Source organism: Centroberyx gerrardi, chromosome 18 (assembly GCF_048128805.1).
Source record: "Centroberyx gerrardi isolate f3 chromosome 18, fCenGer3.hap1.cur.20231027, whole genome shotgun sequence".
Lineage (NCBI taxonomy): Eukaryota > Metazoa > Chordata > Actinopteri > Beryciformes > Berycidae > Centroberyx > Centroberyx gerrardi.
Window position 1 is genome coordinate 25,672,263 of NC_136014.1, and position 12,500 is coordinate 25,684,762.

General features: G+C 40.0%; 1 protein-coding gene across 1 annotated transcript in view; it reads right to left on the reverse strand.

The window, feature by feature from the left end:
* The window catches only part of pex7 (peroxisomal biogenesis factor 7), a 49,547-nt gene that overhangs the window by 12,373 nt on the left and 24,674 nt on the right, over window positions 1–12,500 (reverse strand). The window lies entirely within an intron of this gene.

The following is a 12,500-nucleotide window of genomic DNA, read 5'->3' on the forward strand; positions in this document are numbered from 1 at the left end:
GCCTTTCAAAGTTAGACATTTTGAATTTTAATTGCAGCGCCCCCATTAGGCCAATTAGTGTCATATTTTTAAACGCTACAACACAGTAACAAAATGTACGTTTTGAGAAAATGTGATTGTATTGATCCCAGTAAGAAAATGAGGTTGTTCCAGCAGCAAAAGTAATAGGATTCATTAATGAAAAAGAAAATAGAATGAAGGACACAAATAGAACATAAAATAAGCAACAGAAAAACAGTAGAAACAATAAGAATGCTAAACAAAAATCAATAAAGCAATAGAAACAATGAAAGCAATAAAACAGAACAGCAAAACAGCCAAGCAAGAGTATGGATTATTTATATGTATAGATCTACTTACATTGTTCTTTACAGATGTTACTCAGTCTTCATTACTTATTTAAATATGTATTAACATATATGACATATGTGCAGTATATAATGATATGAAATATACGTAGATATATAAGTCTATATAAGTATGTAGAAACATATTTGCTATATTAAACATATTATATAAATATATATGTTTATATCTATAAACACATGGAACAGGACATTCTCTCTCTCTCTCTCTCTCTCTGTCTATCTCTCTCTCCCTCTCCCTCTCCCTCTCTCTCCCTCTCTCTCTCACACACACACGTAGAATAAATCCTACGCATGCAACACCTGCAGTGCAGCGCAATGCATCTCCGGCGCAATGAAGTGTAGCGGGTGAGGAAACGGCGGCTCTTCTGTCACAGAGCGCCCATTCACTGCATTAAGCGGTGAGAGTAATAACCCTGAAGCGGAGCCGCTGTAGCCGCAAATGGCTTCATAAAACCATAAAACCATAAAAACGTGAAACAGCCATGATTCACCGTCACCCGCAGCAGTTTGCCCTTTGCAGATTCCAGCACTGTAAATAAACTGTTTCTTAAGCAAACTCCAACTAATCTTCCCCCAAAAAGCCACAACTGATCGGTTTATTTCCACAAGTTGCTGTACAGCCATGATACCTGAGAATGTGTTTTTTTTTTTACTGTGATTATGGTGCAGCGGTGATGCAAGAGGTACAAGCCACAGTCGATTACTGCTGGCAGGACCAAAGTACCAAAGTACCCATAATCCCAGTGAAGAGCGTCCTCAAGGGGACACACTTAACAAAAATGATGCTATATAGCACCAGGAAATGGCTCTTTAGGTTTGTAAAAACAGCAGAATCCTTTTTGGTGCTATAAAGAACCCTTGTAGAAAGTTTCTCTTCGGTATCATGCTCAAATAGTTCCTAATAGAACCTTCATGGTGTTGTACCTTCAAGAACCATTGATGAGTATAAGAAACGCTCCAAATCATCAGTATTTAAAGGTCCCATATTCTCCACTTTCCAGAGTTTTATTTTGTGTCTTGAGGTCCATTCAAAGCTGTGTGTGTGGTGTCATGAACCAAAAACACTCTCAATCCATTTCTCCACGTTCATTTTCCAGCATCTCTCTGAGCCTTACCAAGAACAGGCCGTTTCTGTCGCCGTGTCTTTAAGGCTCATTAATATTAACGACCCCTCTGTTCCGATTGGCTAACCGTTTCGAGAGTGAAACGTGAGACGCCGCGGCCCGGCGGCTACAGGTAGGGAAAACTCTCCGGTAATAAACGATGACGACCGCTCGACCGCTTTGAAAAAAACACTTTGTTAGTCTATTATTTCTTACAAAAATGATAATGAGCGAACCTTTGTGACGCCACAAAGTTACGGAAGTCCAAACGGCTCGTTTAGAGGCTCGCTTTTCTAATATGGATTGTGTGGATTTAGTTGGTGACCGTGCGTTTTGATACTTTCACCATGTTTAGATAGACCATCCAACTCCTTTATCATCACAGAGGCAAGGGGAGTCCTGTTTTACATGATATGGGACCTTTAAATCAGACTAAGAAAAACACTTGGGTCCTTTTTCCTATCCTATACAGTTTTTTATTTTAACAAATCAGAGGGTTTTTTGAGTCTTTACGGTTCTATATAGAACCACTTCCCTAATCAAAGAACCCTCCAATTTCTCTGTATTCTGGATTTTATACAACAGCTACCAATGCATGTGTACTGACTTCCGACAAAGTAGAGTACATGCCTAAGAAGACGAAAGCAGGAGGAAAACAATAAAGATCACTACCTAGCTCCCTGGTTGGAGTTGGCACAGAAAACAATAAATCAAAGCTAGTCATGCTTGATGGGATTTATAAGCATGGATGGAAAGCTTCAGATCATCAGACTGAGTGGCTTAAAGTACCTGCTGCATCATTAAACTTAGTTAATGTTATTCAATGCTGGAAAAAGTGTTTAAAGGAGAAATCCACCCTCGGATACTCTTACACTGTTAGATATCGATTTATGACATTCAATACATTCCAGGAGTTATCCAAGTGTTGTAATTTACTTTTTTGGTGTACCCACGTTCCCTCAACCTGCCTTGTCTACTTCTACTTCAGTTTGATTTCCTACATTTCCCAGAATGCCGTTTGACAACCATGGAACAAAATTTCATGAACTGGATAGGTTGGATCACTGTTGTGTTATATCAACCAGTGATAGAGAGCAGTAAAACAGACATTTATGTATATGAAAATGTTGCAGATTATTACACTGAATAAAGTTTTCTTTAGTTTAGTTTTCTCTTTGTAAAAGGAATATTTTTGGGGAGCTTGATCATCAAACTATAATGGTACGGTTAAATTTAACAATATGTCTGGATATTGGCAGGAACAAGTGCGCACAGCAAGGCTCTCGGCTCATGTAGCTGTATTTAAAAGCAGAAAATAGGACGATCACTATCAGAAGCTTCATGTGTTGTTCAGATTATAGGTTTAGAGGAAGTAGGGGTGTGTGTGTGTGTGTGTGTGTGTGTGTGTTAAGAACGGATGATTGTCCCACGGTTGAACAAATACACCGTATGTTTGTATAAATGAGGCTCACAGTGTCTTTTGTCTGCAGTTTCCATGGCAGGTTATTATTTAAGCTCTATTGTGTTTCATTCAGTGGAATAGCCCATTCACCTGTCAGCTGTGTGTGTGTGTGTGTGTGTGTGTGTGTGTGTGTGTGTGTGTGTGTGTGTGTGTGTCATTATGACCAAGAAACTCATTAAGTCACAGCGGAAACAGGTAAGCTATGGAGAGAGAGAGAGAGAGAGAGAGAGAGAGAGAGAAAAGAGAAAAAGATTAAGAGAGCAAGAAAATGAGAGAGGCAGTGATTAGGAAAGTAAGACAGAAAAAATTGACAGAGAGCAGTGAGTAAAATAGGTTGAGAAAATGAGAGAGAGAGTTAGAGTGAGAGTAAGGAAAAGTGAGAGTACAACACTGAGATAACAGGAAAGAAAAAGAGAAAGAAAAAGAAAAAGAGAAAGAAAAAGAAAGGTTGAGAGCGTGATATGAAGGTTTAGATTTTAGATAGGTACAGCGATAGTTCCTCCAGCGGCTGATGTCACTGACGCTTTAATTAAAACAGGATATTACTACTAAGACTGACAAAACACACACGGACACAGGCTGCTGTGGAGCAGATGAGGAGAGAACATGTTATCTAGAACAAACATCAGACCACTAACATGCTGTTTAGATAGTAGACGCACCGACATCACTCTTTGACTGCTGTTACCAACACAGAGTGCGCAATTTTAAAGGAATACAGTAAGTTTTTGGGAGATTGGCCCCTTGTAAATCTTGTCAAGTGATAGGAAACAGACACCAAAATCATCCATGTGTGCCCGGTAGATCGTTGGCTCCGGTGCTCCATGCTAACGCTTTAGCATACACTATGTTGAGTTACAGTAGGCTCCATGCTAACGCTTTAGCATCCACTATGTTGAGTTACAGTAGGCTCCATGCTAACGCTTTAGCATACACTATGTTGAGTTACAGTAGGCTCCATGCTAACACTTTAGCATCCACTATGTTGAGTTACAGTAGGCTCCATGCTAACACTTTAGCATACACTATGTTGAGTTACAGTAGGCTCCATGCTAACACTTTAGCATCCACTATTCTGAGTGATAGTAGCTCCATGCTAACACTTTAACATACACTATTTTGAGTGATAGTAGGCTCCATGCTAACACTTTAACATACACTATGTTGAGTTACAGTAGGCTACATGCTAACACTTTAGCATCCACTATTCTGAGTGATAGTAGCTCCATGCTAACACTTTAACATACACTATTCTGAGTGATAGTAGCTCCATGCTAACACTTTAACATACACTATTCTGAGTGATAGTAGCTCCATGCTAACACTTTAACATACATTATGTTGAGTGATAGTAGGCTCCATGCTAACACTTTAACATACATTATGTTGAGTGATAGTAGGCTCCATGCTAACACTTTAACATACACTATGTTGAGTTACAGTAGGCTACATGCTAACACTTTAGCATCCACTATTCTGAGTGATAGTAGCTCCATGCTAACACTTTAACATACACTATTCTGAGTGATAGTAGCTCCATGCTAACACTTTAACATACACTATGTTGAGTGATAGTAGGCTCCATGCTAACACTTTAGCATACACTATGTTGAGTGATAGTAGGCTCCATGCTAACACTTTAACATACACTATTCTGAGTGATAGTAGCTCCATGCTAACACTTTAACATACATTATGTTGAGTGATAGTAGGCTCCATGCTAACACTTTAACATACATTATGTTGAGTGATAGTAGGCTCCATGCTAACACTTTAACATACATTATGTTGAGTTACAGTAGGCTACATGCTAACACTTTAGCATCCACTATTCTGAGTGATAGTAGCTCCATGCTAACACTTTAACATACACTATTCTGAGTGATAGTAGCTCCATGCTAACACTTTAACATACACTATGTTGAGTGATAGTAGGCTCCATGCTAACACTTTAGCATACACTATGTTGAGTGATAGCAGGTCGCTACACATTACTTAGGGTTTAGTGAATTGATGCCCTTGCTTTGCCGATGAGTAAGGCAGCATTAAAGATTTCAGATTTCAACACAGAGTTTGACTTGACGTTCTCTCCAACAGACAAAGAGAGAGAGAGAATGGCATATACAGAGGTTACAGAGGGTAAAAATTCCCAGCATGCTCCATTCTGAACTGGATACTAAAACTGGGATTGTAAAGACTATGACTGGCAGAAGAGTCAGGAGAGGGAGGGGATGTGTGGGAATGAGGGAGGAGATGGGATTAAAGGATAATTCTGGTTATTGTCAACACTGGCACATATTTTCATATTTTTTTCCATAATGACGATTGATTCTGTTCAAAAGTTCGATAACTAGGAAAATAGGAAAAGGCCCAGGTTGAAAATTACCGGAATTATTCATGAATGGAGCTGTGCGTGTGTGTGTGTGTGTGTTCATGTGTATATATGCATGCACATGTGATTGTGTGTGCTTATAGGTGGGTGTGTGTGTGCACATGGGGGGTGTATTAGTATGCACACCTTTGTATGAGTCTACGCCCATGTATGTGTTTGTCTGTGTGTGTGTGTGTGTGTGTGTGTGTGTGTGTGTGTGTGTGTGTGTGTGTTATAACAGGTGTCCAAACACACAGGCAGCCTGGATGCAGGTGTGTGTGAATAGACTGGGTTTACACAGTGAAAGGTGCAATAGATTCACTGACCTGAATAGACCAACAGGTGCCTGTGGTGATACACAGAGATTTAACATCCAATATATAACCTGCATGACTGACAACTCAGGTTTTAATTGTCTTTAGGAGGTTCTGAGTTCCTCATTGTTTTAATCTTGTCTCCATCTTTAATGCTCAGCCTCATTGCTGTGGTGTTTCTGCACTGCACTTCCCAGAGATCACCTGTCAATCAAACAGTGTGGGCGGTACTTTTTCCTTGGATTTTCTGTTGATGAAGCTTGAGTTTCTGTAGGTTGGCTTATTGCAAACAAACTGGAGACGCAAAATGCATTACTTAGGATTTTTTCCCAGGAAAGATCTACCAGACACCGGGAGTTTAGAAAATTAAATCAGTATAGGCTGAATCAAATGTCAAAAAAGAATGTTTCTTAAGAATGAACAGAGAGCTCTGTACCTTCAACAACACACTAATCAATGCATACAAGGATCATTACACACGATACACAGGTGTAATTCCTTAAATTGTTTGTAGAGCTGGGGAGAAAATAAACGAAGGTGAACCAGGTGGAGAAAACTTTTAGATAAGCGGTAAAACGTTGAGTCAGCATCAAGTAATGGCCAAGTTAGAGACAAGTCTGAGCTGATATGGGAACGAGACCGAGGCCAAGACGACAGAAAAGTGATCTGGAGACCGGACTCAAGTACTACAGCTGTGTGTGTGTGTGTGTGTGTGTGTGTATGAATGTGAAGCAGGGTGTTGCTGAGAACGAGAATACACACTCAGCAAATCTTCTTCCTGAGTGAATAAAGGTTAAAAACTGCACAGAGAGGCTGCTGACAACAGATAAAGGACAGACTAATGGCAAACGATGTAAAGAGACGGGTTTTGTGCTAATGAGGTGATTAGAGCCTGCTGCACAGTGATGATCGATGCTTAGAGGCTTCACACATACATATGCACACACACACACACACACATATATATACACACACACACATATACATAAAAGCAAATACACACACACTTGTGGGCATGTAAGTAAATACAAAGATTCATGCAGTCTCAGTAAGACACACACATACACAGGTACTCAGGCAAACACACACACACACACACACACTCACAGATACACACACATGCATGGTTGATTATACACACACACACACACACACACACACACAATCAATCTCCAGCTGGACTAACTTGAAAATACCCGATAATTAGCTAGATATGTGTTTGTGTTGTTCAACAGCACAAAACAAACCTAGGTGCTGTTGCGGCAGAAGAAATCACACACACACACACACACACACACACACACACATATTCACACACACACACACACACATTCACACACATGCATGCACACAGCTAAGTATATTGATTGAAACTGGATTTTTAGAGCAGCAGAGAATAGAGGAACAGCTTGGAGAACGGAGAGTGAAAAAGGTAACGAAGGACAGGAATTAAAATAAGATTAAATTAAAGATAGATGCTTAAATACATGATGCTTCAAAAAAATGTTAAATGTTCCTCTTCACCGCCGCAGAGGGGATTATCTCGCGATCGTCTTATGAACCCCGCTGGGACACCGGAGGGGCCGATCCACCGCAAATTAAAAACATTAGCAGCAAACTTCCATGTTGTGTTCGGGTTTCACATCATTAACATTTTAGCTTAGAGGCGGCTTAATGAATTTGTTCAAACATCGCATCTTTTCTTTGTCGGGGTGAGATGTTTTCATGCGGTCCCTCGCGGGGTTTCTCTGTGTTTTGGATTTAGATGGTTCTAGATGTGGCAGCCGTCATCACCGGCATCAGTTAGGATGCTAAGGATCGCCGCAGACTGTCGTTTAGGTCCAGTTGCTTTATTTGGAGTGTATGTTAGCAGTTTAGTTCAAGTAAAGTTAAAGTACACAACTAAATTAAGTACAACACTGCAAAAACTGACCATTTTTTTATCTTGTATTCAGACTTATCAAGCTTTTTTGGGGGATTTTTTTTGTGAAATCATTAAAAAGAAATCTGCACCTGTAGATAATTTTACCGGTTTCAACAAATTTGACTTTTTTTTTCCAGGAGAATGTAACTTGTTTCAGGACATTTACTTGGTAAAAATGAAATTGTCTTGGGGAAAGTTTCTTGTTTCAAGATTTTCTTCATTGTTTTATGATGATTTCTTGAAAGAAGTCATATTAGCATGAATCAAGTGAAATTTTATTGAAACCAGCAAGATTATCTGACAGTGCAGTGAGATGATTTGACTACAAATATCATGAAATAAGCTGATAGGTCTGGAAACAAGATGAAATCACTGGACAACTTGTCATTTTTTGCAGTGAACCAAGGTTACGTTTAGGCAAATTAACTTAAACAACTTAAGCAAACAAAGGATATTATAATACTTTACAGCGTTAGCTATACATCATTCTTCACTAGTTTGGGCTGGGACTGGAAGCGCCTGACTGAAGGAGGGAAATTACTTGCAAACAAATTCCCAACATTTTGTTCTTCCAGCTTCCTTTCCAGTGTTTTATCATCATAAACTAATGTTAATTTAACCTTTATTTACCCAGGCAAGTTTTACCTGAACATGAACAGTGCAACACTTTTAAGATCTCCAAAACTGAATTCAAGACTTAGAGGGTGTATTTTGTTTATTTTGTTTGTTTTGGCGCCTTGAATATAGGTAGTCAAGGTAATCAATCAATAGGTAATCAATCAATAATTCAAGAGGTTTTCAGACTTTTCAGGACCTGCAGACATCCTGAATTTGTTGCCACAATGTTTTGGGAGTCAACATATTATTTTTCCTCATGGTTTGAAAAACTAGGCAGATGTGACGCTAGTCGGTTTTGTAAAAGCACACACAGTGACTCTGTGTGTGTGTGTGTGTGTGTGTGTGTGTGTGTGTGTGTGTGTGTACATAATGAAATCAGTACTCAGTGTATAGAGCATTTGAGCCACTAAAAGCCACAATCAATAAAACACAGGGTTTGGCAGAGAGCCAGCTCTCAACACATTCATCTTTTCAACCTTCCTTCATTCCCTCTCTCCTTCCATCGCTCCCTCTCTCCTTCCATCGCTCCCCCTCTCCTTTCCTCACTCCTTCTCTCCTTCCCTCACTCCCCCTCTCCTATCGCTCCCCCTCTCCTTCATCGCTCCCTTTCTCCTTCCATCGTTCCCTTTCTCGTTCATCGCTCCCTCTCTCCTATCGCTCCACCTCTCCTTCCCTGGCTCCCTCTCTCCTTCCATTGCTCCCCCTCTCCTTCCATTGCTCCTTCTCTCCTTCCATCGTTCCCTCTCCTTCCATCGCTCCCTCTCTCCTTCCATCGTTCCCTCTCTCCTTCCATCGCTCCCTCTCTCCTTCTATCGCTCCTTCTCCCCTTCCATCGTTCCCTCTCTCCTTCATCACTCCCTCTCTCCTTCCATCGCTCCCTCTCTCCTTCCATCGTTCCCTCTCTCCTTCCATCGTTCCCTTTCTCCTTTCACCTCTCCATCTCTCCATCATTTGACACATCCAACACTTGGCACATGTTTATTTTTCACATTTTAGAAGATGCAGTTTTAGGTATATTAGGCCTTTGAATGATTAGCAGCTCCCCCAGATTTTTAAACAGAATTTAACATGCAATGTAATGCATTGTTCTGTAATAATAAATAGAATGGTAAAACAAACACAGTATGATTCTTTTCCTCAGACAGTGGTTGGTGGTTTGATTCCCCATGCTGTGATATTGCAGTAGGCTACAAAACGAGACGCAAAACTGTCACCAAAGAAAAACGTCGACATTTATGCCAGCTGGAAATAGACGCCTCCTGCACTGGGTAAGACACTCACTGTGCATAATGTTAGTGTTGGAAACTCAGGCAGTGAATGGCACTTATGGTCTGGTGAGTGCAATTTCAGAAGTTATTGGAGAATGTCTGGCTGGTACAATGGCAAACTGTTGTACTTTAGATGAAATGCACTTTTGAGTAATACAGTCCTCTGTGTGTTGTAGTTCCTATAACACACAGGTATTGAGCCACTGCGTATCGATAATGGAAAGTTAACCTTCATTGTACACATTCAAGCTGACATTTCAAACTGCGTCTGTGTCCAAATATAACCTACATCACAAGTTATAGCTTAAAAAGCGTCAGAAACAGCTGATCTTTGGCTTTGTTAGCTATTAGCTATCTAGCTAGCAGGCTAATTTAGTAAACTACTACCCACTACTAACGCTAGCTTCTACTGGACACGTTAGCTAGTGTGCTAATCAGATGTGTTAACAAGACAGTGATCTTTGGCTTTGTTAGCTATGTAGCTAACTAGCCAGCAGGCTAATTTAGTAAAGCAACTAATGTTAATGTAAACATGCAGCTACTAGCCACTGCTAATGCTAGCTTCTCTTTAGCTAGTGTGCTAATCAGATGTGTTTACAACAAGACAGTGATGGTTAGAGACAGACAGACAGACAGACAGACAGACAGACACACAGACAGACAGACAGACAGACAGACAGACAGACAGACAGACACACAGACAGCCAGATAGATAGATAGATAGATAGATAGATAGATAGATAGATAGATAGATGTCAGTGAGTTTATAGAACAGAATATTTTATCAGCCCCTTGTTAAAACCAGAACTGCAGAAAGTCATGAAAACCATTAAAGAAAGAGAAAGAGAGAGAGAGAGAGAGAGAGAGAGAGAGAGAGAGAGAAAGACAAAGACAAAGACAAAGACAAAGATTAAGAAGCAGCATTTTCTCGTAAAAAAAAACTGAGGCACTCTTGCTTGAAATTACAGATTTTATTATCCCGGCCTCCGCAGCACGATAAAGGAACAGCTCGTCTTGTCTTCCCTCTCTCTCTCTCTCTCTCTTTCTATCTGTCTCTCTCTCTCTCTCTCTCTCTCTCTCTGTCTCACACCACCAGTTAACATTATAACACATTATCAGACAGCGTCCTTAGTCATTACTACTTCTAGCCTTGACGCCGTCCATCCACTTTAGTTGGTAATTGAAAGAAAAGCAGCGTATGCAGTAATGCGACTCTTCGCTGGAAGCCACATTGCATTCTTTATTTACTACGACTACTTTAAAATACTTTAAAGTCTCTGGAAAGTTGGTTTCAAATAGTAAAAATGTATATATGATATCACAGTTCAGTGTCACCCACTGAAATCTGAGTAGAAAAACGTGAATAAAACAGAGCTCAAGAACGGCTCGTCTGGTTGATTTAGGGGCGAAGCCATAATTTCAGAAGTGAGGGGGACAGCTTGTTCAGGAGTAAGACGATTTTTATTGAATTATTTATTGAAAGATCCTCTCCCATTCGATTTTCACAAACATAAATCAACAGATTTCAAATAACTCACAGTATTATAGGCCTATTCATCATAACATAGTATATACACAAACTAAAGTCTACAGCCCGTCTTATTTGTTCAGCATAATATTCATGGCCATGATCTCGCCTAAGTGAAGCACCCAGACGTGTTTCTGCGCCTCTCCTTAGTGTCAGCAAAGAGAAAGTTGCACGCTCCAGAGAAGAGCGTGCAACTTTTTTTTTTTTTATATTTAGGTAATAGTCTGAATATTGAGTGCGTATTCTGCTACTCTGCCAATGAGGCTTAAATTGTACATTTTTAAGTCGTTTAAACCCTGCGATCTCATGACTGCATGTCATGCTGTGTAGATGACTGTCACTTTGATCTTAGACCGGCTCCAGAGACAGCTCCAGCAGAGCTATCCTATGCGCAAAATGATAAGACATGCTTTGCCATGCGCAATCAGCAGGAATTAATGGCCACCGCCTCTTGATAAATAACATCCACTACCAATTTCCATAAATCCCTCTCTTTATTTTGCGCCTCAGCCTTGGTACATCCACAAATGCAGATGCAATTAGACCACACCGCAAAAAACGTCCGTCTTAGCAGATCAGAAAACAAGGTTTTAGCACCCGCAATGCGATTTGCGGTGGCGCAAACCTTTAGTAAATCCGGGCCTAAAGCAGTTATAGGACTATAGGACTGAGTTATTATAGAAATACTGTAAGCGCACTTATTATTGGAAATGACTTAATGATATTAGAAATGGCAGCAGAGTGCGATTTGTAAAGAAAACAGAGGGATGAAATTGACAAATACAAGTGCAAACCGCTATCATACAAGTATTATTGTTTCCCTTAAGAAAAGAGAGAGAGAGAGAGAGAGAGAGAGAGAGAGAGAGAGAGAGAGAATTTTGGAATAAAGTGCGGGGGACAGAGGGGACAGATATGGGAACTGCGTGGGACGTGTCCCCCGTGTCCGCTACGCCCTTGGGTTGATTAGACCGGTTTCTTATGTATATGAAGCTGCAGATCAGATGGTTATATACCACCAGCCATAATACTGCAAAAAATGACAAGCTGTCCAGTGATTTTATCTTGTTTCCAGACCTATCAAGCTTATTTCATGATATTTTTAGTCAAATTATCTCACTGCACTGGCAGATAATCTGCTGGTTTCAATAAATATCACTTGCCAATATGACTTCTTTCAAGAAATCATCATAAAACAATGAAGAAAATCTTGAAACAAGAAACTTTCTCCAAGACAATTTCACTTTTACGAAGTAAATGTCCTGAAACAAGTTACATTCTCCTGAAGAAAGTCAAATTTGTTGAAACCGGTAAAATTATTTGTCAGTGCAGTGAGATGATTTCACAAAAAAAATCCTAAAATAAGCTTGATAAGTCTGGAGACAAGATGAAATAACTGAACAAGTCTGTCAGTTTTTGCAGTGAATTCATTGATATGAGAATTGAGAATTAGTTAGCATACACACACACACACAACGATAGCAAAGAAAACCAATTTGTACTCAAAGCTACGCCTGTGCTGGCTCTACACTGCAACTATTAATAAA